Below are 27,479 nucleotides of genomic sequence, written 5' to 3'. Positions count from 1 at the left end.
TTTGAGGGTTTTCTTCATATTTTTAGCCAACTTTTACGACTAATTTTAGTAGTTTCAAACAAATTAAAATTCCATGCTAAGGTTACAACAAAAATAATTAACTTGAATAAATAATATTAGGTTGGAAAGTAGCAGTATTTTACTTCTGAATAATGCAAATATTAAGTTGGAAAAACTGAAAATTTCATGTTTTGAAAGTGAGAAAATTGAAATATTAAGTTCATGTGAATTAGTCTGTTGTGTTATTTAAACTTATTAAATTAATTTCAATGAGCTTAATTCATTTAGGTGTTACCAATTGAAATCATTCAATTAAGTTGGTTCAACTATTTACTTTTTTCAGTCTTTGTCTTTGTCCTACGCTCAGGTGTTTGGATGATGTAGTCTGTGTCTGACACTTTACTCTCCATAGGGACATAGGGACCGGAGAATCGGGCAGTGAGAGCAGAACCAGGTGTAGGCAACAACACAAGAACCTTATCACCAGTGGCGGTTTTTCACAGAGGCCAAGGGAAGCCTGGCTTCCCCAAAAAATATTGCAAGAAAGAAAAAAGAATAGCCTATAAACACGCTTAACCACAATGTATTTTATAATGTTATTTCCTTGTCAAAACACTACATTGGCGCACTTCTGCTTTGGCTGAGCGTGAGAAGCAAACAGCGCCCTCCTGTCAAGCTCATATTGTGTATTACACTACGTGTCTCATGCCCTCTGCCCTGTCAGTCAGCTTGGAGGCCCGCTTCACTTTGCCTCCCTTAGAAAAAAAAACAGCCCGTATTAGCCAATCAGGTTGAAGCAAGGCTCATTGCTTACTGGTTGATGCTTCATTAGAAAAAATGTGAGGGAGGCCACATTGAATCTGGCTTCCAGCCACAAGAAAGAAAGAAAGGAGTCAAGAGCCGACTGCGCATGCGCAGTACTCTCTGGAGAGCCGACTGAACATGTGCAGTACTTTCTGAAGCGCTGACTCCTTTGAGGGGCAAACGTAAACAAAGTCTTCGTGAGTTCAGAGGTCAGTACAGCCGCACAGCGCTGTCTGGAGTGACACAGACTGCAACAGAGGACTATCTCAGAGCGAACCATGATGGAATATTGGTGAAAAACATGAGTTTTTGGACCATTAATGCAGTTTTAGGAGCGGCGCTGTCTATGCCCCGATGGATCCCATTTTACGGACGTCCGCTGCACGATTTTGGATCTAAATATCTCCCGAAGCACTGCTTGGATCAGGAAAACCTTCTGGGTGAGTATTTTGTTCTGCTTCATTCTATAAACAATGTAAAAGCTGTGTAAACCAAACTTATCCCTTAACGAAGGGTAGAGCCGATGGAAAAGTCCGCTCTTAACACTGAATTAAATTCGTTGTCCAAGCTGGCTTCCTCGGTAATTTTTATCACGGGCCGCCACTGCTTATCACCAGGCTGGAACTGTTGCTCAACAGCTTTTTTATCAAACCTCTTTTTCATACCAGCCTGAGAGGAAGAGAGAGCTTCTTTCACCAGCGAGGCAGCACGCTGCAGGCGCTCTCTGCACTGGGAGACAAAATCATAAACATTAAGTTTGGGAGACACACTTTGCACAAATTTCTCCTTTAAAACTTTCAAGGGGCCACGCACATTGTGGCCGAACACAAGCTCAGCTGGGCTGAACCCTAAAGACTCCTGTTTGGCATCCCGAATGGCAAACAGAACAAAAGGAACACCATCATCCCAGTCTTTACCCGTCTCATGGCAGAACTTGCTGAGCATGTCTGTGTCTGATGCCAGCACTCAAGCGCACCTTGTGATTGTGGATGATAAGCACTAGACACAGAGTGAGAGATACCCAGAGACTGTAACGTCTGCTTAAAGGTTTTGGACAGGAAGTTACTACCTTGATCTGTTTGAACCACTTTGGGGAGACCAAAGGTGGTGAAAAACTTAGTGCCTTGCTAACTGCTGGGGCAGTAATCTTGCGCAGAGGAATAGCTTCAGGGAAACGGGTAGCAACACACATCACTGTGAGCAGAAACTGGCTTCCAGACTTTGTCTGGCCAAAGGACCAACACAATCAACAATTACATGCTCAAAGGGTTCACCAAAGGTAGGAACAGGCTGCAGAGGGGCTGGAGGTACCACCTGATTAAGCTTCCCCACAACCTGGCAGACACTACAGCTGTTACAGAAGTTAACCACATCACCTTTCAGTCCAGGCCAGAAGAAATGTTTCAGGACACGGTTGTACATCTTTGTTATTCCCAGATGTCCAGACCACAGGTGCTCATGTGCAAGTTCAAGCACATGTTGCCGACAATCAACTGGCACAACTATCTGATACGACGTGGCCCAATCCTCACCTGAACTGTCTCCAGCACTGACTAGCTGAGATACCCACCTGCGCATCAACAACCCTTTGTCATAAAAGAAAGACTGCCCCTTTTTACACTCACTAGAGCTTTGGGAAGCTGCGCTAACACATTTAGCTAGGGACAGGTCATTCTGCTGAGCAGCAATGAGGGCCTCTCAGGTTAAGGGGAGAGGAACTGATGAAATACCAGGCTCTGTTACCATTTCCTCTTCTGAGATGCAGTTCTTTGATGCACCTGTCGAGGGTGTCTTTTCCCCTGTCACCGCAGAAGCAAACAGAGTGTCAGCCAAATCAACATCCTCGGCCTGCTTACTGGCCTGAGCTCTGGTAAGTACCCCCCCACCTAGAGATTCTGGGGAGGAGTCTGAAGAGGAAGCCCCACCACCTAAAAAAACCCCTGTTAAAGCAACACCGGCTAAAGTCTAAGCCAAGGCAACCCCTGCCAAAGCTGAAGAGGAGAATGATGATGACGATGATGATGATGATGAAGACGATGATGATGACGAGGAGGAAGAAGCCCCAGTGACTCCTCCTGGAAAGAGGAAGGCAGAGACCAAAAAGGACACGTCTCCTGCCAAGAAGGCAAAATCAGAAGGGGAAGGGTTCTGTTTGTACATTGGAAATTTGAACTCCAATAAAGATTTTGAAGAGATCAAGGGATCTCTACGAAAATTCTTCACCAAGAACGACCTTGAAGTCATTGATGTTTGGCTGGGTGGATCCAAGAAGTTTGGTTATGTGGACTTTGCATCTGAGGAGGACTTGCAGAAAGCCCTGGAGCTCAACGGCAAGAAGATCATGGGTCACGAGGTAAAGTTAGACAAAGCTCGCAGCAAGGACAGCTCACAGGAGAACAAGAAAGAGAGAGATGCACGGACACTGTTTGTTAAAAACTTGCCCTTCTGGGGTTACGTGATGCAAATGGCGGAGAAGCAGCTCGTCGCTTGTGCTCCCGCAGCTCACAACTGCTTTATAGTATTTATCTACGACATATAACACTAGGGAGGAGTGGAATTGTATTTTTTAGGACAATAATCAAAGAAGAAACATGCCAAATACTCGGAAAAAGATCACGTTATCTGCAAGGTCTGCTGCATCGGGAGAGGCTAGGTCTCCTACTGCCAGTCAAGCTAGCTTGAGAGCCATGCAGTCCTCGTTCTTCGGCCGGGAAGAAGACAGCTTAGTTAAAAAGATTACAACTGAAGTGCTTAAAGGTGTGGAAAGCTTCCCTCAACAAAAAGGTGGACCCGGTTCTTTAGAAACTAGAAGAGTGTGCGTCAAAAATCGTCATGCTGGATAAACGGGTTACTGAAGCAGAGAGCTGCATTTCCGATTCGGAAGATACCCGTAGCCAGCCACGTTGCCAAACTCGCTGATGTTGAGGGTAAGCTGGAAGCTGCACTGGACAAGATCGATGATATGGAGAACAGGGGGTGACGGCGTAATATACGCATCATCGGGCTACCCGAAGGAAGTGAGGGCTCCAACCCACTGTCCTTCTTCAAAACCTGGCTGCCAGAGCTACTTCAAACTAGCTTCAAAGGAGGCTCGGTCAAGTTAGACCGCTGCCACCGAGCCCTCACACGCCGACCCCCGCCTGGCCAGCGACCCCGTGCTGTCATCGTCCGGTTTCACAATTTCCAGGACAAAGTTTGCATCATGCAGGCTACGAGGAGAGCTCAGACGCTGGAATACAAGGGAGCCAAGATCATGCTGTTTGAGGATTTTTCTGCGGCCGTAGTGAGGAAGCGACAGGAGTTTAACCAGGTGAAGCAGCAGCTCAGAGAGAGTGGAGTTGAATTTGCCATGCTGTGCCATCCTCAGGATCAGACACAGCGGACAGGAGAAGTTCTTTAAGCACCCCAGAGAAGCTGCAGCTTACCTGGGAAAAATCTCACGGCCGGAGGAGCCCACCAACGGGTCCCTACCGACTGGAGACTGAGGGTAACTCGGCGCAAATATCTGGGACGATCTTTTGATGATCCGCTGGACTGTTCAGAGCCATTATAAGGAGCAGGTGAGCATAAAGCTGCGGTGTTGACATTACGCTTTAGACAGCAGCCCGTCTTTCTCTTCCCACTTATATTTGTCCTTCTCCACTGGAAGACTTTTTTTCATAATTTAACTGGTTCAAAAAAAAGCACGCTGTAACATGCAGTTTATAGTTATTTTGAACGGAAATATGTGGACGTCTTTTTGTCCTCTGTGCAAGAATGCCTTTTTTCCATTCTTTCTCTTCCCTTAGAAAATTAATGCAAGCATAAGTCAGAAGAGATCTCTTGAAGTTACTCAGATAATATTGACCAAGTTATGTCTGTTTTGTTCATAGAGCTGTGGGGCCAGCAGTAATAGGATGTTACGAGTAATTCATTACCTGTTAAGGTTTTAAAGAGTTATACAGGAACAGCATCTTCCTTATTGTTCAGGGAAGTTAGCTTATGCCCCTTAAGGGTGTATTAGGCCCTAGTCTGACCCCTTCTTTATTCTGCATTTTTTTTCTTTTTTTGATAGTTGTTGTATATAGTTCTGTTTGTAAAATAGGCAAAGCAATGTTTTCTGTTTTTTTCTGTTTTTTTTTTTTTTTTGGTGTATTTTATGTGTCTAAGTTTAGTTTCTGGGAGTGTTGGATGCTGTTCAGTTTACATCTAAGTGGAACCAACATAATCTATAACTTTGAAAAATGCCTGGTGATAAACCTATATTAAAAATTTGCAGCTGGAATGTGAGGGGGATACATAGTCCAATCACGAGGAAAAAAATACTGAGCTTCTTAAAAAAGGAACATATTTATATTGCTTTTCTCCAAGAAACTCACCTATCTGTCAATGACCACTCTAAGCTAAAGCAGGACTGGGTGGGACAGGTGTTCAGCTCATCATTCACTAGTAAAAGTAGAGTCGCTATCTTAATTAACAAGCATTTGCCGTTGACTGATATACATACTGTCTCTGATAAATGTGGTAGGTATGTTATGTTAAAGGGATATCTTTATGGTCAGGAGGTTTCATTTTTGAATATATACTTCCCTCCCGTTCAAACAAATGACTTTGTCTCCCATGTATTTTCTATATTTGCAGATTGGGTATGTGATAATACTATACTAGCTGGAGACCTGAACTGTTACTTTTCATCAGTTATGGATAGATCCCCATCAATACGAAAACCCCCGACAAAAAGAGCTAAAGCTGTTTTTGATACTTGCAGTGAAATTGGCCTGGTTGATGCTTGGCGGCTATTGCATCCCAATGATAAAGAGTTCAGGTACTATTCTACTGTACATAAAACAAACAGCAGAATTGATGTTTTTTATTCCTAAAACCTCAATAAGCAATATAGAATTTTGCAGTGTAGGGGATATTATAATTTCAGACCACGCTCCTATCTTTATAGGTTTGAGGAACTTGAATTTGGAGTCTAGGAGCAGACCATGAAGGTATAATTCATTTCTAAATCATGACCCTAATTTTGAAAAGTATCTAAAGGAACAACTAGACTATTTTTTAAGGAAAACAAGACCCCTGGTGTCTCTCCGGGTTTAATCTGGGATACTGCAAAGGCCTACACACGTGGTTTAATTATTTCATATACAGCCAGGCTTAAAAAAAATAGCAAAATGGAACAAAGACATTTAGAGCTTCAGCTTCATGAGCTTGAGAAAAAATATACTTCCTGCCCCCCTGAAAAAAACAGAGATGAGTTACACACAGTAAAGATTGCTTTAGATGCCCTCTTGACTAAAAAAGCTGAAAAGTCCATATTTTTTGCGAGGCAAAGGTTGTATGAATTTGCCAATAAACCTAACCGTTATTTGGCAAATCTTCTCCGAAATAAGGCCTTCAGTCAGAATATCTCATGCGTTAGGGATCCACATGGAACACTTAGTTACAAAAATAAAGACATCAATAACAGTTTTAAAATGTTCTACCAGCAAATTTACACCTCCCAATTTAACCCCCAATCAGAGCAAGAAATGATAGAATTTTTCTCCAAAATAGAGCTGCCACGGATTTCGGAGCAACAGAGGGAGCGCCTGTGCAGACCCCTTACTTTAAGTGAGATCAAGAGTTGTATTCAGTCACTTCCGAACAACAAATCTCCAGGCCCAGACGGCCTAAGCGCAAAATTCTATGAAAAATTTAATGACATATTAGCAGAGCCATTATTTGAAATGCTGTGTTATTCGTTTGAATTTGGGTCTCTTCCTCCCTCACTAATGGAAGCAAATATTTCTTTAGTGCATAAAAAGGGTAAACTGGCAGATGATTGCCTGTCATATAGACCTATTTCCTTCCCTTCTTGGTCTGATTCACTTAATTAAAATGAACATCTTTCCGTGTCTCCTATATCTGTTCCAAATGCTTCCTATTATGTTATCAAAGAAAATCATTGCACAGATTAACAGCTCCAAAATTAAATTTATTTTGGGGAAAAAAAAGACCAAGGTTGCGATGCATCAGTGGCGCAGTTGGAGAATGCACTTGGTCGGTGATCGGAAGGTTGCAGGTTCAAGCCCAGCTCTGGGCGACACATGGCGATGTGTCCCCAAGTTGCTCCCACTGCTGCGTCAGTGGTGTGTGAATGGGTATGAAAGGGCGTGACTGTGTTAGATGTACTGATGGATAGCTGTCATAGTAAAGATTGGATCCATCAGCGTGTGACTGTGAGAGTGAATGGGTGTGGATGGGTAAGTGTGACCTGTGGTGTACAGCAGCTTTGAGTGGTCCATGACTAGAAAAGCGCTATATAAGCTCAAGTCCATTTACCATTTACCATAGTTTTCTTTGTCTACCCACTTAACAGGGTGGCTTAGCAGCACCCTCAATTACCCTTTACCAACTGACTGCACAATTTAAATTCCTCATGGAATGGTTCAAAGAGGACTTTAATTCCACCTGGCTTAGTTGTGAATCTGCTCTTTTAGATGAGATTCCCCTGCGTAATTTGCTCTATATCTCCTTTGGAAACTTGTCTCCTTTAATAAAAGACAACATTATCCTTAAGAACATGGTAAATATCTGGCGACAAATTAAGAACCTTGAGGGGAATAACAGAAAGCTGTCCTTTTTAATTCCCCTCCATGAAAACCCAGATTTTCACCCTGGCCTTCAGGCGGGTTTTCTAGATTGGAGACACCGTGGTATTAAAGTTATAGGCAACTTGGTTCAGGGAGAATCAATCCTCACATTCTTCATTTGCAACTTCGACAATAGAGCCCTTATTGATAGAAAATGCAATTGTTAAGCTTACCACTAAACCACTGTACAACACTCTTTGCTGCCATAGGGTGGAAAGTTCTGACAGGGTGAGAGGCAAATGGGAATCTGATTTGGGAACTGTAATAGATCCAGAGGCCTGGAATACCGCGTTCAAAAGGCCCCAGGGTATCATGGCATCTAATTCTGCATGGGAGAGACAATTCAAGATTATACACAGACTGTATGTCACACCTGAAGCCAGACACAAAATGAATCCAAATATGTCAGACCTATGTACCAAATGCCAAGCTTCTGTTGGTTCACTGTTTCATTGTCTATGGAGTTGCCCTTGTACACAACAATACTGGATCAAAATTGTTCATCAACTTGAAAAATTTTTCAAACGCCCTCTCCTGTTAGGTGCTAGGACTTGACTTCTGGGACTAAATGATGAGTTACCCATTGAATTTTCATAACAGAAATCTTTTGCATATTCTGTTACATTCTGCGCAAAAATGCATTCTAGCAATGTGGATTATGGATAATGCTCCTACGGTTAATCAGTGGATAAATGCGGTGACAAGCATTATCCCACAGGAAGCCTTTTCTACAGCCCTTAAAGACAAACCCTTTCTATTTTATCGGACTTGGGACCCTTTCCTCGACTATCTTGGATCCACAAGATCTCAAAGGATGAGAGTGGGACTTATTGACATGGCTTGGAGAAAGTGACTGAGATTCTCAGCCTGAGGAGAGGTGTTGTTACAATACTGTCTTGTTGCCCTCTCTCTTTTCCTAACTGGTGAACTAATATCTGATATAGACATCAAAGACTCCCAGATCATTGTTGTTATTATCATCATTATTATTATTTTTTGATTCATTTTATATTTGATTTATTTATTTTTTGTCTGTCTGTTATGCATTGATTTGTTTTGTTTTTATTTTGATTTTAACTGTATATCTGCTGTATCTGTCCTTATATCAGTTTACTGTAAAAATACTACTGCAAGATGTAGTTAATTTTTTTCACTTTCGCTTTGCACTATAAAAGTTCAATAAAAATACGTTTGAAAAAAAAAAAAAAACCTGCCCTTCTCTGCAACCGCTGATGACCTTAAAGAAATCTTTGAAGATGCCGTTGATGTCAGGTTACCTCAAGGCCAGAACGGTTCAAACAGAGGAATGGCCTACATTGAGTTTAAATCTGAGGCTGAAGCAGAGAAGATGCTGGAGGAGGCTCAGGGAGCTGACGTGCAGGGGAGGTCCATCATGGTTGACTTTGTTGGAGAGAAGAGCCAGAAAGGAGCAAAGACTGCAGTTCCAAGTGTTGGAGCAGCGTGTAAAACACTGGCAGTGAATAACCTGGCCTTCAGTGCCTCAGAAGAAGTCTTACAATCAACATTTGAAAAGGCCGTTTCTATCAGGATCCCACAGAGAGATGGCAGGCCCAAAGGTTTTGCTTTCTTAGAGTTTGAGAGCACAGATGACGCTAAAGAGGCATTGGAGAACCTCAACAACACTGAGATTGAGGGAAGGTCACTCCGACACTAGTACTGCCAGAACAGTGGTGGCAGAGACGGAGGCAGAGGAAACTCAGGTCCAACAAAAACCCTCTTTGTCAAAGGTCTCTCCGAGGACACAACAGATCATACTCTTAAGGAAGCGTTTGAGGGCGCCTCGGCAGCTAGAATAGTAACGGATAGAGAAACTGGTTCATCTAAAGGCTTTGGCTTTGTGGACTTTGACAGTGAGGACGACTGCAAGGCAGCAAAAGAAGCCATGGAGGATGGTGAGACTGATGGCTGCAAAAATCACTCTGAATCAACCTGAGTGTAAGTGGCCAGAGTGTAAGTTGCCCCCTGCTGTTTGGGAGCACCTATGCTCGGTGCTCCGGAAATGCTATAAAGGTCAGGGAGGTGTCATCACACGCCAGATTTGTTTGTTGCCCGGAGCCCTCGTGTGTGCGCGTGCAAACAAATGTGAACGGTATGTAGCTGCATTTATTATGTAAACTTTTGTTTGTTTGTTTTTGGTTTGTTGTTCATGCTTTTAATTGTATTATGGTGTTTATCAGCAGCAATGATGACAAGCAGGGTTTTTTTTGTTGTCTGCATTCTTCTGCACCCTTTGGCAGGCGATTCGAGGTAAAGAATATGTTTTTCTAAACACATACCTCTATTGAAGTCTATTTTTTTCTAGCGCTTTCAATGTTTGTATTTAACTTATTAAATGAACTAAATTGTATTGTTGATGTTTGCACTGATGTTGTATTTATTGTGCTCAATATTGATTTTTGATATTTTGTATTTTGTAGTTTCACGGTGTCCTAAATAAAGATGAACTTTAAGCACCAGTTGAACTCCGGCGCTGTTTTTTGATGCCGAGGGGCTGCTACAGTGAAACTCGACGCTGAAGTCCCACCTCGGAATTGGACCTGCTGCTGCAGCCTGGTGAAGTGAACCCAGCTGCCGACCACATACAGCGTCACTCCTCGCCGATGTATCTCCTCAACGGGTGTCGTCTTGCACAAAGCAGAGCCTGCATCAGAATCATCGGCAGCTCGGAGGTCGTCATCAGCAGCTTCAGCGGACTTTAAACAGTAAGAGACGCTTAAAGCGGTCAATAAAGTCTTCTCAGAAGGACTCCACTGTAATAAATGGAAAAAACCCACCTACCCCCTCGTTGTTGAAATTGTATATTTTAAAGGTTTTTTTTGTTGTTAATTTTGAATTGCTACATGCCATGTCTGAGTTCAACATGATTTGAAAACTCCTGAATTATGAGCTCTATAAAATGATTTAAATATGGGTCAGGGCAGCAGATGAAATTACCTCATTTAAATAAATTTTAAATTAAATAATTTTAACCTTTTTAAATTATAAATTTTGAAGATTGATTGTGCCGTATTAAACATTTGTGGTATTAAATTGTGTTTTAAAAAGGTGTTGATGTCTGGTATGAGAGGTAATTGCCTGATTTGACTTAAAACCACTATTAAATTTGCCTTAGGCTACCACTAACCGCACAATTTGTTGAAAGGTGCATGAAATCACAAAATGTTAGAACCTGTGGCAGGGGCGTCACTAGGATTTGGTGACAGGGGGGGCTTCAGCCCCAGGAGCTGCAAATAAACCAATGTAGCGCATGACCACAAAATTTCACAAATCGCTAACAAAGACTCAAAAATTATTTATTATTACTTTTTCAGTCTGTTTTTTTAAACAACAACATAGATTAACAGTAAGAGCATGTTCACAGCATTAATAGCTTATAAACACAAATAAACTATGTACATCATTTTTAATCACATGACCACAATTGAGAGTCACTTGTCTGGGGGAGGCATCAAAGAATGCCGTCTGTTTTTATAGGTTGCAAATCGGTCTATCACTCTGTTGTGACTCAGGTGCTGAAGCTCCTCTTTTTCAATGGACATGACTGCAAGACTGTGAAGTCTTTTCTGACCCATTGTTTGGCGTCGCCAGGAGTGCAACCGCCGCAGTGCACTAAAGGACCTTTCACATGAGCAGCTGCTTACGGGTACTGTTAGGGCAACTCGGATGGTTGCTTTCAGAGAGGGAAACATGTCTGAATCAAGGAGATTGTGCACAGACAACATATCTTTGGGTGAACATCCAGGCTCTGCTTTCCGAGCAAGAAAGTTTCTGGCCACCACAACCTCCTCTGTTTTCAGTTCGATGCTATAGTGTTTTGCCAGTTCATTCAAATCTGATTCACTGAAGAAGTTCTCAGATTTAGGACTGCATGCTTGGATGCCTTTTAGTAGCCCTGCATCTACACTGCAAAACCTTTGCTCAAGCTCACCAACCATCCTATCCACACAAGGGAAGAGTAATTGTGTCTTTAATGTGTCTGAGCTGTTCAATTCTGTGCGTGAACCTGCAGTTGCCTCCAGCACAAAATCCTCCATTTTTCTCTGCTTATTTCTTGTCTTGGCACCTGGTTCAGGGTGCTGTGGGTGTGGCAGTGGGCTTTGGTTTTTTCATACAGCTCTGTGGCATATGCATCTGTACTTTCCCCCCTAAGTGTGTCACACACTGCTTGTTTGTAGATCAAAGCTTCGGCCAGATCTAAACTCTTTTTCTGAAGGAGCTTGTGGAGTCCTTCAGTTACAGACAGAAGTGACTGGAACATCAGCAGTGCATAGACTGTTGAGAACTTAGAGAGCTTTGCTCTTCGACCAATAGCTATGGGAGATCCAATGACAGAAAGGCACTGTAAAATGGCAGACATTGTCTCAAGAACTGCACTGATTGATCGCAACTGGCATGCCCAGCGCATGTTTGAAAGTTGTACAAGCTCAATTGTTGTCAAACCAAGCCTTGTCTGAGTGTCCATGAACTTGTGATGATTCACAAGAGAGCTGCTGAAGAAAGTGTACACACACTCTAAGAAGCTGAAAAGCTCCACAGCCTCTGGGATGGCCCTGCAAGTATGACATAGGACCAGGTTAAGTTCATGAGCATAACAATGCACATAGATAGCCTCAGGATGGAACTGTCTGAAATGTGCTTGTACACCTCCAGTGGACCCACTCGTGACGGCTGCACCATCATATGTTTGTGCTACACACTTGAGCTCTCCAAGACTATTCTTTTGAATCTGCTGTTGCAGCTCATTTGCAATTGACTGGGCATCAAATGATTTTATCTCCTCAAGTGCTAGGAAACGCTCTTTCACTGCCTCCTCTGACACATACCTGACACAAACAGCTGACTGCTCTAACTTGTCATCCCTTGCCTCATCTGCCATGATGGCATATATTTTGGACTTTGTCATTTCAGAAACAATGACACTCGTAACTTCCTGGGTACAACAGTCAATTATCTCATTCTGGGATGCTGGTGAGGTATAATGAGCATTTGATGGGGGGTTGTGCTTTTGGAGAAACGGATCAAATTCTTTCAAAAGCTCCATGCACGCAAGAAAATTCCCTCTGCTAGTGCTGTCTCTACCTTCATCATGGCCACGGAAAGGGAGTCTCTGGCTCCCTAACATAGAAGCGACTGCAACAACTCGCCTGAGATACTCTCTTCTCTCAACTATCTCACTCACATTTGCAGATGCCATCATCTGTGCAACGCTTCCCTGTTTAGTAGTTGCCTGGTAGCTTTTCCATGCAACAACACTGTCCTTATGCGTTTGTGCCATTTCATGCTTGCCAAAGATTATTAAAGCTTTCTTCCAGTTCCTGCAACCACTACTGACCAAACTATCATGTTTGATGTTTTTGCCAAAAACTCTACATGGGAAGCAGAAGGCCGTATTTTGATCGACAGAATACTCTAACCAGTTGTGTTTTTCAAACCAGCTATGGTGAAATGCTCGCTTTTGTGCACCAAAACTATCTTGTGGGTAGCTCCCTAGATTTACCTGTCGGGGCCCTGTATCTTTGTCACCTAAATCAAACCCTGTAATGAGCTTAGTTGCTGCAGCTGCTCTATCATTTTCCCTCTCTTGGTCTGTTAGCTCTCCTTCTGTCTCTGTAATAACTTGATGATCTTCCTCTGTCTCCTGATCCATCTCTGGCCCCCTTTCCCCTTCTTGACTCGACTTTGCCTGTTGATCCCTTTCTCCCTCGGCATGTTCCCCTGCCTGGCCATTAGATAAAACAAAACACAACAAATAGAATTAATAATTGCTCAACATAGAGGCTAATGCCATGACAACACAATAATAGTTTTGTATTTTGAAGTCAGACTGATATAATTTTGGCACATAAGTAACTAGAAAAGATTTAGAATAGAATTTAAGGTTCTTATTAGACTAAAAATCTCTTAATGGCCTTGCTCCTTTATATTTATCAGATTTGCCTTTATCATTTGAGCCAAGTAGGGCTCTCAGGTCATCAGGTAGTCGACTTTAATGGTACCTAAAGTTAGAACTAAAACATATGGGGAAGTCTGCTTTTATTATTTTGGCCCCTGTCTGTGGAACAGCCTACCTTTAAGACCTGAGGGTAGCTCCTACTGTTCATATTTTTAAAAGTAAACTCAAGACCTACCTTTTTAGTCTGACTTTTAGCTGATTGTATTTAGTATAACTTATTGTTATCATCTTATTTATTTATTTAAACCATCTTAATGTGTTTTATTTCTCCTTTTCAGGCCAGATCTATCACTTTTAATTTTATGACCTGCTCTGCTCTGTTTTTATTACCAATCGAGTGTTAGGCTATCTCATTTTACCATATTACTTATTCAAATTTTATTTTATTTATTTTCTGTGGCCCACAGTATTATTTATTTAATTCTTATCATGACTTTATAATCATCTTAGTCTAAGCTCCTTTGTTTTCCTCATTTTTAATCAAGATAGTGTTTCCTCAATCCTCCAATACTGTTTTTTCTGTCAGAAAAAAGGTAAATTATTTCTTATTGTATGCCATTTTCTAGTTCTTTATTTAATTTATTGCTATTTTGTTCTACAAACAGTGTATAAAAAGGGCTTTACAAATAAAGTTTGATTGATTGATCACAAATTACGCTATCTTTAGACTCACCTTTCCAGTGGAGGTTTCTACCCTCTCATTCTCTGTGCTCCTCTGCCCTGACTCCTACAGATCAGTAGGGATGGTGAAGTGACTATTGTTAATGTATTATTATCATTATATTCATCATAATAATATAATAATAATAATCATAAACTACTGTTAGCGGGGGGCTGGAGTTAATAGTTAACTATCATCAGTGATAAATACTTACTTTTTGGAAAAACTTCCTGATGTCCATTCTTTATTTATGGCTTAAATAAAGACTTCTTGTACCTCGTTAGTTTAGCTACTGGCTTCAGCTATCAAAGTGTTATCTCCTTCCACTACAAAAAAGAGGCTTTGTTTTGTAACTTTCGTTGTCCTTGTACCGCGATGGTTTTCGCGAGAGATGGGATGTTCTCTAACGAGTCGACTCTTTTGAACAGCGCTTTTCAGTGAACAAAAAGAACAGATTCGCCGTTCTGTGTCAGCCCTTTGTTTGCAGGCCATTACTGAATACACATTGCCTGCACATTTCAGAACGAACAGCTCACTCATAACCGAGTGAATGGGTTCTCACCGTTAATTTGAAAAAGGTGTTCAAAAGACTCAATTCGTTCGAGAAAGTCCCATCTCTTGCGGTTTCACATCTCCCGCGGAAACCACAGCGGGTGCAAGTCGTATGTTGAATAGAAATGGCTCACATTATTTAGGGGGGCTAAATGATATTTTAGGGGGGCTTCAGACCCCCTAAAATAGGCCTAATGACGCCACTGACCTGTGGAAGAGGGCCAGAATCCCTCAAGCGTTCTAAGGTCCAGCACTCGCTCTAGAACATAAACTGAAAAGGGCCAAGAGATGCACAAGCAGGAAATGATGAAAAATGAAATGGGTTTTTATAAATCCTATGAAGCTTGGAAGCTAAGCACTAAAGAGACAAGATCTCAATGCAAAGAAAATAGATGCTTGCAGCTCATTGTCCTCTGAAATTTGTGACCTTTTGAAAAAGCGAAAGAAAAATGTAGATACTTTCAAAGAATATCTTGAAAAGGAAAGGGTAAGGATACAACTTAGCAAGGATGGGTATGGATCTGTTTTTGGTAAAACAAATACAGAAACTGTAGCCTCAGAGTTAAATAAGTCACTGGGTTCTGTTGGCAAACTATCCCATGCTACTTCTAAAGCTTCCAGCAAATGAGCTGATGCGGAAGCAGATCTTGCAGCTAAATTAGAGCAAGCAAATGCCACACTAAGGCTAAACGTTCAACAGGCTAGGCTTGACAAACTAGAAAACGAGTGGAAAGTGGAGGAAACTCAGATGCTGAAAGAAATACAGCAAAGGCAGGCTAAAGTAAAATTAAAGCTTGAGGAAGAAAAAATAAAGTTGCAGCAGCTTAAAGCGGATAGTGAGGTGGCAGTAGCAGCTGCTCGTGTAAGGGCTTATAACAATTCTGATGTTTCAGATGGTCAAAGTGAAGATGTCAAAATTCTTTTTGATAGCCCAAACTCCTTATCCCAACCTTTTTTTTTGTTTTTTTTTATACATATATATTTTTTTATTTTTCTTGTACAATACAACAGAAAATTACACGTCTCACAAATATATACACACTTATACACACAAACATACACACCACATAAACTAGGGTAAGCCGGTACCATGAGACAGGCAGTAAGCCCCAGTCCAGCTCTATGCCAAGCAGGCCAGGGGCCCAGTCCCAACCCATCAGTACCAAGCAAAAGACAGAGAGTGCAGAATACATATATACAACATGTTCACACGTGAATGTTACAAAACTGAAAAACGAGTATCTTTGGTTTGGAGAAGACAGCTACACACACCGAGATCTGATAGGAGCACCAGTTCAACTAGCAGCACATAACTTGTAGTGATATTAATAATTTCACAATTTGATCATTACAAATACTAAATAACTCATTATGACCCAGGGACAGGCTTCTGACACTTACAATTCAACTAAGAGAGATAATAGACATATATATGAATGCAAGTGAAATCAACAGTTGACAACAGTTCATTATAAATATGTGTCATAGTATCTCCCCCTCTGATCGTTTCTTACTCAGTGGAGATGTTACAGGTACCGGGCTGGCACCAAGTAAACAGATCATTTGATTCTGTTAAGGAGAAAGTAGTCACAGACACCGCTTTAGCATCTCTTCATATCAGCCGTGCTCAACAGAATTTATTCTGTTTGATCAAATAAAACACATGCTTGTCAGTGAAAAATATCATGTTCACAGTGAAATAAGCAAATCAAATTTGTTATAAAATCAGATTCACATATAAATTCCACTTAAATCATGAAATCATATTCTCGAGTTCTCTTTCTTCTCAAAGTAGCTGCATCTTAGCGTTTCTTTTCTTAATACATGAGCTTCTGGCTTTAATATTCTTTCTTTTGACATTTTTATAGTGTTTTTAACTCTTTTGTAAACCATGAACTGTTTTTAACGTTAAGTGCTGTTCACATTTTATACAAACATACTTTTAACAATCACTTGTTTTTCCAACCTCAGAAAAATACAAATCATGGTATTTACACATTATACAATAATCACAATGCTAACTATAACGTACTGGAGCCCAAACCTGAACTATAGAGAGTGACTTTGGAGAAAGTAAACTGCCGCGCCATTTTCCAATAATCGCGGTACTTCTGATATCTGAAAGATCCGTTTTATACTTATGTGGCAGAAGGGCTGTGAGCACCCTCCCACTGTGGGCACAGCACCTGTTTTTTACCTGCACTGATTGATGGGCGGCACTGCGCGGCTATATAGTGGGGCTGGATCTCGGCTGCCCTCCCTCTTTCTCTCCCTCTGGATCCGCGGCTCCTTGTGGCGTGGCGTGGCGTGGCGTGGCGTGGCGTGGCGTGGCGTGGCGTGGCGTGGCGTGGCGTGTGTTGAGGTGGATGAGCTGGTTGTGTGGTCGGGCGATAGTGCCATCGGCGTGTTTTACCAGCGAGGTGTGCGTCTTGGCAATAGGTAAAGTGCGCACCGTTTTTTTCCGTTCCTTTAGTGTGCAAAATGTATTGTCAATGACATAGTGGGCTTCTTTCCTTGTCCAGCGTGGGACTGTTGGTGGTGTGGGATCAGGCTTATCGGCTGGAATTTTGTGTGTGGCTGGCTGTCTGCTGGCGTGGCTGGCATTGAGGCATAAACTCCCTTCCCTGCAGCGCACAGGTAACATGCCGCGAGGCTCTCTCTCGTTACTCGTTAAGGTGCTAAAAATTACATAATGGTGACACGATCTCCCTCTCGATTCAGTGAGGGCTGTCGGTTCCGTGGGGTCAGGTTGCCCTGCTGGGGGCCTTTCTGAAAGTGGTCGTGTTTCCCATAGGTAAGTCAGCGATGTCCGCCTTATTCCTTCCTTGTTTATTTTGCGCTCCTGGCTGACTGTGGTGCTTTCTGCTGCAGCCTTTGTCCATTGGCTCTGTGGTGCTGCGCTGGTGGTGGCTCAAGTCATTATCTCCACGCAACAGCTCCTGAACTGCGCTGCTGTTTTGGCTCTGCCTTCTTCTGTAAATTGGGCTTCGTCTTGATTGTTTCCTGGTTCGAGCCCACCCATTGTTATTATTTTCTTTAGCTTTAGGTCTAATTAGTTCTGATTAACGTCTTTTTTTGTATTTTTTGTTTTGTTTAATATTCTTTTGGTGCAATACGTTATAATTGTGTTCTGTTAATACTGTTTATTCTGTTTATTTCCTTATAATTTAGTTGTGTGCGTGCGTGTGTGGGTGTTTCCTTTTTTAGACAGCTGTACGAAGCATTGTGGCCTGTTTTAAGTGTTTTTTTCTTCTGTGGACAGGTGCTGTGGGCCCAAGGTGGCGACCCAATCCTGGTGGTGGGTTTTTTTTTGCTCACAGATCTGCGTGTGTGTGGTGTCACGGGTGTTTTAGGTTTCTTCCTCCCTCCATGAGTTTGAGTTTGGGCCGCCACGGTAAGCCCCAGCTCTGTTGCCCTTTAGTGCCACCTTCAGGTGAAAGGAAAAGCATGATCTGCAGCTGATGTTTTTATTCATGATTGAAATAAAGATTTGTTATATTTTTCTATAACCTGTCTCTTGCCCTGTGGTAATTTCGAGCCTGTGTGTCCTGATTAAACTAAATTATTTCCTGGGGTGAAATTCCCCAGGTGGCGTTGTTGGTTCCCAGTAAAAATTAGTGTTTTCATCTCCCACTTGCCACACTTACATACATCTCACAGATTCATCCAAAATTCTCTGGCTCATTACTCACACATTCATCTACAAGACACCAGATTAAACGGCTTATTTTCATACTTCACATACCTGTTAAGGAGAAAATAGTCACAGGCACCGCTTTAGCATCTCTTCATATCAGCCGTGCTCGACAGAATGAAGTATGCCGACGTGAAAAGCCATAAAGCGACTGCTGCAAAGACAGTCCCACAGGTACTGCACAGGGTAACACTGCCTCCTACTGGCGAATGATGGAAATCTACTGTCTGATCAGATAATACAGATGTGAAAGATAAACCTTCAAAACAATTTGTGTATAATCAACACATCAAAACTCTTTTAGCATCGCATGGAAAATGTTACAGAAATATCACCATTGTGACAACACAATAGTGGCGTCACAGAGACATAATCAAACTCAATAAATTTCCATGATCACTCCCCAGATCTTGCAGAACAGAAGCTGCTTTTTCCATGGATATCAACTCCAAATAATCTCTTAGCCAGCAGTCCATATTAAAACAGCGTGGTTTCCTCACCTTCCAATTAATTAGTATTATGCGTTTAACTGAAAGAAAGGCTAAATCTAACAAATACTGAAGTCCTTTTGAGGTTACTCCTTCTATGCTTTTCCCAAGTAGACATACTGCTGGACATAGTGGGAAATTGATATCAAATAATGTGCATAAAAATTCTCTGACACTTAACCAAAATGACTGTGTCTCTGAGCAGTGCCACAGTAAATGCATAAGAGTACCTGCCATCCCACACCCATGCCAACACTTATCTAAAATATTACAGTTCATTTTACTAAGTTTGTGAGGAGTAATGTAGGATCTGTTCAGAATTTTTATTTGTATAATTTTATACCTTACACATTTAGAGAGATAATTCGAACTCAGGATAGCTTTCCACTGGTCTGCTGTTAGATGTAGGCCCAAATCCTTCCCCCACTGTGCTTTTATAAATACACTACATTGAAAAAAGGTAGAACATAATAATCCATAGATCTTAGAAACGAAACCTCTGCCAGAGACTACATCTTTTAGCTTCACATCAATGGCTTCATTATTAGCTAGCATATTATTTTTACTTATATGACTGTGCATGATAGACTTCAGTTACAAATACTGAAAGATATCTGAATTGTTTAATCCAAATTTCACCTGAAGGTCATGAAAATTATACATCTCTCCATTGCTACTAAGTATGTGGCCGAGGTCAAAAACACTTTTGTCCAGCCATATATCATTATTGATCGGTTTCCCGCCAGCCATAAATAATGAATTCTTCCATATAGGACAAGAGGGCAAGGATAAACCGTTGATTTTAAGTTGTTTATGTATTGCTTTAGCAATTCTACATGAAAATAAGATAATGGGTTTTTTTATGCGCTTATCAGATTTAAGGTGATACCAAAAAGAAGCAAGAGAAAATTTATCACAGTTTTCAGATATAATCCTCAGATATAATCCTATTCCGTTGCTAGGCGCTGCTCATGCTCTTTGCAAGCTGCCTGTTGCAGTAGCTCTCTCGTTTTTGTCCTTTTCTTGTAATTTTTTTCGTCTCTTTTCGTAATCTGTGTATTTGGAGTGGATCATCACTTTGTATGGTTCATTGTTGGTCATGGACACCAAACTTTTTGTGGCTTCAGTGATATTTTGACCACTTTTCTCCTGTGTTTGTCTGGAGATCCTTCATGTAACCAAGGCTGCATTGTTTATATGCAAAATTAGCTGTTAGCAGCCTGTAGCATGTCAATGCTAACTAGTGTGGGGGTTGATGATTTCCCTCGAGCTGAGGAGGAGGAGGTGAGGACGACCTGCTGGTTCTCGGATGTGAGCTGGGAGGTGACGACATGGACCTGTCCTTCCATCCATTGTTGCTGGGAACATGGGCTCTATCTCTGGTGGGATGGACGAGCTAGCTGTGCTAGCCCAGTGGCATCTTGCTGTTCACGGATGTGGCTGACGGAGCTGACATCGGACCCCGGCCCCACATTGGAGGAGCTTCGCCTGCTGTGAGCAGACAGGATCCAGGAGACAGAGACTGAACAGACTGCTGGGGAGGCTCAGTCCTGGACCCTGTGGAGGTGGAGACTGGCTGGGCTGGAGAGTGGTGGACGGGCTGTCGTCATCTAATTTCTTATGGACCTTTTTGCACTTTCAATACACTTTCTTACTTTTGTTTTATTGATTGCTGATGTGACTCCTGAATTTCCCCTCGGGGATAAATAAAGTATTTTTCTATTCTATTCTATTCTATTCTATTCTATTCTATTCTATTCTATTCTATTCTGTTCCAGCCATCTCCAGCTACCAACCTCTGCTTCTTCTTTCTTATATGCCCAGGATATCGGGTAAACACCATTATATGCTAAATAATATGAGTACACATCTGGTACCCCTAGTCCACCCTCCCTCCTAGGGACAGACAATCTTTTTAGGCTAATTCTTGTTTTTTTATCTTTCCATAAGAACAAAGAAAACAATTTATTCATCTCTTTGAACCAATGTCTGAGGGAATTCTAAGGGGATAGCAGAAAAAAGAAAAGCTAATCTTGGGAGCACATTCATTTTAAGTATCTCCGCCCTCCCCATAATGATAATGGTAAGTTTGTCCATCTATTCAAATCATCCCGCACAGTTTTTAATAGTTTTGGTCCATTCAACTGAAAAACTCTGTCAATTGGAGATACGATGTTAATACCAAGATATTGCATACCTTCTGACTTCCATACAATGGGAGTAAAGCTCAGATGTTCAGAGCGTGTGAGATGATTTAAGGGTATGACTTTGCTCTTGGACCAGTTAATCTTGTATCCAGATAGGCTGCCAAAGTCACTTATAGTTTTCAGAAGATAAGGTACAGAGTGTGCCGGTCTAGACAATGTCAATGAAATGTCATCTGCGTAAAAATTGGTTTTAAATTCATGATCAAACAGCGTAATACCCATTATACTCTGATTTTTCCTAATAGCACAGGCAAGCGGCTGAAGTGCTAAAGTAAAGATAGCTGGAGAGGCTGGGCAACCTTGTCTAGTAGATCTAAAAAGCTGAAAAGTTGGAGATATTAATCCATTGGTTTTGACACAAGCAACTGGATTATGATAGAGGGCCTCAATCCATTTTATACATGTTGGTCCGAAACCATACTTAGCCAATATGTGAAACAGGTACGACCACTACTCGGTCAAATGCTTTTTCAGCATCAAGAGAGATTGCAACCGCGGGATGCTGAAGAGATGCAGCCTCTGACATGACATGGAAAAGTCTGCGCATATTGTAAGCAGAATGACGCCCAGCAATAAAACCCACTTGGTCAAGATGAATCAATGAGGAGATGACTTTCTCAAGACGCATAGCAAGAATTTAAGCAAAGATTTTATAATCGCTATTGAGCAGACTGAGGGGGCGGAAATTGCCCATTTCTGAATTGTCTTTTCCTGCCTTAGGGAGCAGAGAGATTACAGCTACATTCATAGTAAAAGGCATGGATTGATTGTCAATGATGTCCCGGTAAAGCAATGTCAAAAATGGAGATAAGACTTCCTGGAAACATTTAAAGAAATCCTGACCTGGTGCTTTACCAGCAGTGAGAGCTCTGATAGCTGCTTTGATCTCCAATTCCTGGACATCTGTCTCCAAATATGCCCGGTCATCTTCTTTCAGGTGCGGAAGTGGTGCCGTTTTGAGAAAGTCATCAATCAAATTAGGATTGTAGTTACATTCAGATTCATACAATTTTGAGTAATAATTTTGAAATGCCAGATTTATTTATTTCTGGTCATATAATAAGGATCCGTTGTTATCATGTATGGCAGTTATAGATGAGTTATTCTCTAGTTGTTTTAATCTAAGTGCAAGCATTTTGCCAGCTTTGTCGCCAGATTCAAAATATTTTTTCCTAAGTCTATATAATGCATTAGAGGTTTCTTCATGTATAATCGCCTGTAACTCTGTCCTAGTCATCAACACCATTGTCTTTAATTTCTGATCATTGGGATCTGTCATATGTCGCATCTCCAAATTCTTCAATTCAAGCATTAGCTTATTTTTCCTTTGGCTTCTTTCTCTCTGTTTTGCTGTGGCGTAACCAATACACCAACCTCTACACGTAACTTTAAAAGCCTCCCAAACTGTCTGTATTGATGCAACGGAGTTTATATTTATTTCAAAAAAGTCAGATATTCTTTCATTAATTGTAGCAACAAATTCCTTGTCCCACAGCAGAATGTTATTGAACTTCCACTGTTTTGTTTTATACAAATTAAAGCAAGGAGAGAATGTGACTGAAATAGGAGCATGATCTGAGATTAAGATATTGTGGTTCTTTTGCCCAAGCAGGTGGGTCTCCATTTTCTCCCATACTTCCTTCAGTTGGACGCCAGGCAGACTCTCGTTGTTTTACCGTCTGTCTTGTCTCTCTGGTACGCCCTTTGCTTGACATAAAAGCCTATTTAGTTTGAGAAGCCAATTCCTGCTTTTTTTGTCTATAAGAAAATCGAAGTTTAAGGGCAATTAGTCATAAGATTATCTGACATGCGGACGCCAAACGACTCAGTGAGCCATTTCCCCTTGTCACGTGATTTGGTCTATAAATAATACTTTTAAAATGTTTGTTTATTAGGAGGTTTGAATACTGTTCCTACAGCTTCTCATATCTATGATCAGTTTCTCTTCTCTATGCTCCTCTCCTCTCCTATCCTCACCTTCCCTGCTCTAGGTGAGTGTTACTGGTGAGAACGGTGCACTGTGAGCTTAAATGAGCTCCATCTGATAAATGTCCTCACTTTTAACAAGTTACGGAATATTTGGCGCTAGATTGTGACTTAAATCCCGGAATCCGTTTACCATAGAGAGCAAATAAGACGCGAGTGAAGTTTTAAATCACGTTATCAGGAGCTAAACACCAGGAGCTGGTGTCCAAGACGAAGGCTGGAGACCAGCACGTCTGGGGCATAGACTGTAAAAAAAAGTCTGGGCGTCTGTCAGTAGAAGACTTTGCGAATGGACCAATGAGCAAACACTGTGTGCAGGCAGTGCTCGTGGGAGTTGTGGTTTCGTAGTCTCATACTGCAATGGGTTTAGTATTTCAGATGCCGTTTCAGAAAAGTACAATTAAATAATTCAACCCACCGAAGTCGCTAGTGGGAGTGAAGGTTTTACTGAAATTCGCATGGATGACAAATACATCCATGCGCGCCCGATTGCGTGATTACAGACTCGCTGGCGGCGCAGTTTTCGAGCAGGTATCCCGATTCAGAGGTAAACTTGCTCTCTGAAGCCTTCAAAAGCTTCTTCGTTGTCCACAAACATCTCTCAATATCACAGCTTCATTACAGGTGGTCGCTACTCTGCCTCTGTTCTCCACCTCCCTCATTAATTACTCTCTTCACGAAGCACATTAATCTGACAAATAAGATGAACAGTTCCATATTGGACGATGGTTCTGCCAGTCACACTCATCATAGACCAATACGCATCAAGCCACGGTATGACGTAGCGGATTTGGGTCGCTGCTGCTTGTTTGTGAAATTCTGATTGGTCCGTCTTGCGGACCAATCAAGAAAGAGAGGCGGGAGCTGCTCTCTGCAGCTCCCGCCTCTCTTTCCTGACTGGTTCAGTCGGAACTCAATCAAGTGAAATCAACGGAGGGCAGCCAGACCGACCTGCAGGATTTCACAATCAGGCAGGTTTGTCTGCGCCGGATTTCCTGCACTTTGCCGGAGGTCTTCAAGCCCTGGACGCACACCTTGACACCACGAGAATCAGGGGGAATCGTGATTGGTCTTCTTTCCCACTGACCACCTGGAAATATGACATATATTGTATGATTAAAGGAGCGGTTGTTTCCAACATTTTTATCCAATTGCTGTTGCATTACTTGCAGACTTGCAGAGTAGCCATCCACTTGTAAGCCCCTTTATCTTGTGATGTTTGGTAAAACATGCGCTTTTATTTTGAAATGCCTGACAGCGGTAACTGAAAGTGCAGTATGGATGTTTGAAACTTGGCACAAGTGGGTGTAGGTGAATCTGAGAGTGGCAATAATACAGTTGGCTGGTGGCTTCCAACTCCTGAATCACTGCGTGGGCCTGGATTCATTCATTAGACAAGCAGTCACAACACATCTTAGGATAGTCATCTTGCAGTAGCACACATAACTGACAAAAAGTTCCAGATTGGCCATATTTTTATGCCTAAAGAAGCTCAGGTTTGGTTAAATGGCATTAGGGATACACAATTATATTGGATGATATCAATATTGGATGCTTATGTCAGTATTAACAACTGATATGTTGTCGAGAAAAATCTGCATCGATGAGCTGCATATTTTGGTCATATAAGCAAAAAAGTAAATATAGTTGTAGGGTGGACCAACAGACTTATGTTGTAATTCTTTGCACATTAGGTCTGTTTTAAAAACAGAAATTTGCATATTTCTTCATCATAAAATCTTAAAGGACCTCTTTCACAATACATGTAATTTTGCCCACAGCCCAATTTTTTTATTTATTGTGTGGTATTTGTAGTACACCCAGACACTCCCAAGAATATACCTTTAGAAAATCCAAAAGTCATCCAGGGCCTGTACTATGACCTATTTTATGATCATTGCCATAGGTGTGAGCCAGGGTGCACACTTTACCCCAAAACTTACTCAAACACAAATAATCAATCATCAAATTGGGTCAAATCACCTTCACTGAAGTCTGGTGCATCTTTTGAAATCAAATGTAAAGATAAGTATTACAAATGAAAGAAGTTATTGAATTTTTACTGGGAAAAAAAGTTTCTTTTTCATGATTTCTTCCAACAAATTCAATTCTTTAGAGATGTGTCTGACCAACTTACAGTTGGTGTACACCTAAAATACTTACAAATTATTCGGCCACATATAAATTCTCAAAGTGGGAAAAAAAAATCATCAAATTCTGAGAGCGGTAAAGTTGTTCAATTAACAGGTTGGGTTACTGTGGTAGAATCAGGATACATATCTTTGTATATCAGGGAACCTTTAAAGATTTGTTCCAAATTCATCCTTTAAGTATGATTTCTTTTAGAATTTGGATGCTAGATTCAAAACAAACATTTCACATGAAATGTTATACATTTTAATATTGAACATTATGATATGCCTTTGTGATGAGATAATAATGAGCCATTCATACAAATAAAAACCGATGCATTTTTGGATTGTTGTAATTGGATTGTATATATCTACAATGACAGCAATGCATAAACATTACTTCTTTCAATTTCTGTTTCTAGTAATTATATATATATATATATATATATATATATATATATATATATACATATATATATATATATATATATATATATATATATATATATATATATATATATATATATATATATATACATGTAATCTGTTTAATGGCCTGCATGTCTTTTTGCATAGCAATGGCTTGGACAATTTTAATTTGTAGACTGGAACTATAGTAAGGGAAAGGGGATCTGAGAAATCCATAAGATGATTGATTGACTGGTTATTTCATATTTGGGTTTTGAGATTTGGGTTTACCAGCATGACGCTGATCTCATAAGGGGGCAGATTCATTCTTGTCACAGATCTCAAATAAAATGCAATGTTTGGATTCAATTTGACAAGAATGCATCAGATGATCCTGTGAAGGCAAATTATTGTCTCTGTCCTGCTGGAAAGAGAACCTCTGGAATGTGTGCACATGTTGCATCTGTAATCTATTATTTGGGATATTATAAATATTTTCAAAATCAGAAACCCCTCCAACCATACACAAGAAAATTCAAAGACTCCATTCTGTGAAATAACCAAATAACCCAAAGACAAAGTTGTCCTTTCAAATCAGTCAAAACATGACATTAACTTTTGGGCGTTTGTTGACCTGATGGCCAGTCAGAGGGTTGTATGAAATGCTAGATTATTAGCTAATGTTTCAGGATAACAATTAGTGACTTGGTCACGTGACAGGGTGAAATCCAAGCTTTGATTTGATATCAAACTTTTATTTTATTTTATTTGTTTATTTGACAGGGACGATACATACCACATTGCCACAATGGGAAAATGTGAACATATATAAGACGTCTAGCTAATTTGCAGTCCTTGTCCCTGGTCAGGATTTACAGAACAATGAGTTATACAGATACAATTTTACAAATCTAGTAACACAGTGAATTCAGTCAATAAATACCTTAAATAAATAGACACAGTTGAAGTGAATTAGAGCTAAAACACAGGTTACATTTAACATCAAAAATTATTAAAATAGTTCACTGTTAGTTGCTTGTGAGAAATTAGTGTTCGCATTTCTGCTGCTGTTTAAGCCACTGTTCAACTTCTACACTGAACTTTTTAAGTTCTGTTTGAGATTTAATTTCAGACGGTAAGGAATTCCACATGTGTATGCCTTGCACTGAGAGCGATGACTGCCCAAATGTTGTCCTGCATCTTTGGATTTTACAGTTTTGTTGTGTTCTGTTCCTTGTAATTGTCCTACAGCTGTCTATCTTTGTGAAGTTCTGGGACATCACTTGTGGAGCCAGACCATTTAGGCACTTGAAAACAACTGTCAGAAAAGAACATTTTCTAAAGTTAGAAAAGGTCAACAAATTATATTTCAATCAGGAAAGACTAATAAGGAAGAGGAGACAAATAGTATGAGTGACCAATTTTAATGAAACAGATAAAGAATTGATGAGTGAAAAAGTCTTTGGCGCTTAGACCCCGCAGGAAGTGATCGTTTCAGGAGCATGAGGAATGATTGATGCTCCCGTGAACTTCCCCCCGGAGCCTAGACACTGGTGGTGGTGAAGGAGTGAGATGCTTGGTTGAGACTTGAGGGATGACCGAGACCTGATGGGGTGGTGAAGGGATGGAGGTGGGTTTGAGGACCTTTTCGCTGAATGACAGCTGACCGGCTGCAGAGAGAGAGAGCATATTTAAATATGACAGCTACGACGGATTGGCTGAGAGAGAATAGGTGACTGACTGTGATTGGGAGAAAAAGGAGATGAGAGGTGGAGTTATGAGGAAGCGGTTAAAGACAGAGACAGATAAGGGGCATGCCAGGAAGATAGTCTTTCTGATTGAACTTCCGCTAAGCTTCATTTCAATCAGGAAAGACTAATAAGGAAGAGGAGACAAATAGTATGAGTGACCAATTTTAATGAAACAGATAAAGAATTGATGAGTGAAAAAGTCTTT

The 27,479-nt window shown here is 41.0% G+C and overlaps 2 long non-coding RNA genes and 1 pseudogene across 3 annotated transcripts in view; 2 read left to right on the top strand and 1 right to left on the bottom strand.

The window, feature by feature from the left end:
• LOC141800999 (uncharacterized) overlaps positions 1–18,443 on the bottom strand; it is a 34,266-nt gene extending 15,823 nt beyond the window's left edge. For both annotated transcript variants that reach the window (XR_012599362.1, XR_012599363.1), the window contains exon 1: positions 18,354–18,443. This is a non-coding gene — a long non-coding RNA (uncharacterized LOC141800999). The remainder of the gene's footprint in view (positions 1–18,353) is intronic.
• Positions 2,564–9,375, top strand: LOC141800218 (nucleolin-like; annotated as a pseudogene).
• Positions 16,746–18,131, top strand: LOC141801283 (uncharacterized). The gene is made up of 4 exons (XR_012599381.1): positions 16,746–17,047; positions 17,131–17,245; positions 17,330–17,402; positions 17,871–18,131. It is a non-coding gene; the product is annotated as an uncharacterized LOC141801283 (long non-coding RNA).
• Positions 18,444–27,479: the final 9,036 nt, after the last annotated feature.

This window comes from Halichoeres trimaculatus, unplaced genomic scaffold (genome assembly GCF_033239565.1).
Source record: "Halichoeres trimaculatus isolate MK-OKI-2021-1 unplaced genomic scaffold, fHalTri1.1 fHalTri1_scaffold_12, whole genome shotgun sequence".
Lineage (NCBI taxonomy): Eukaryota > Metazoa > Chordata > Actinopteri > Labriformes > Labridae > Halichoeres > Halichoeres trimaculatus.
The sequence above is the reverse complement of the archived record's forward strand: the minus strand, read 5'-3'. Positions and strand labels throughout refer to the sequence as shown.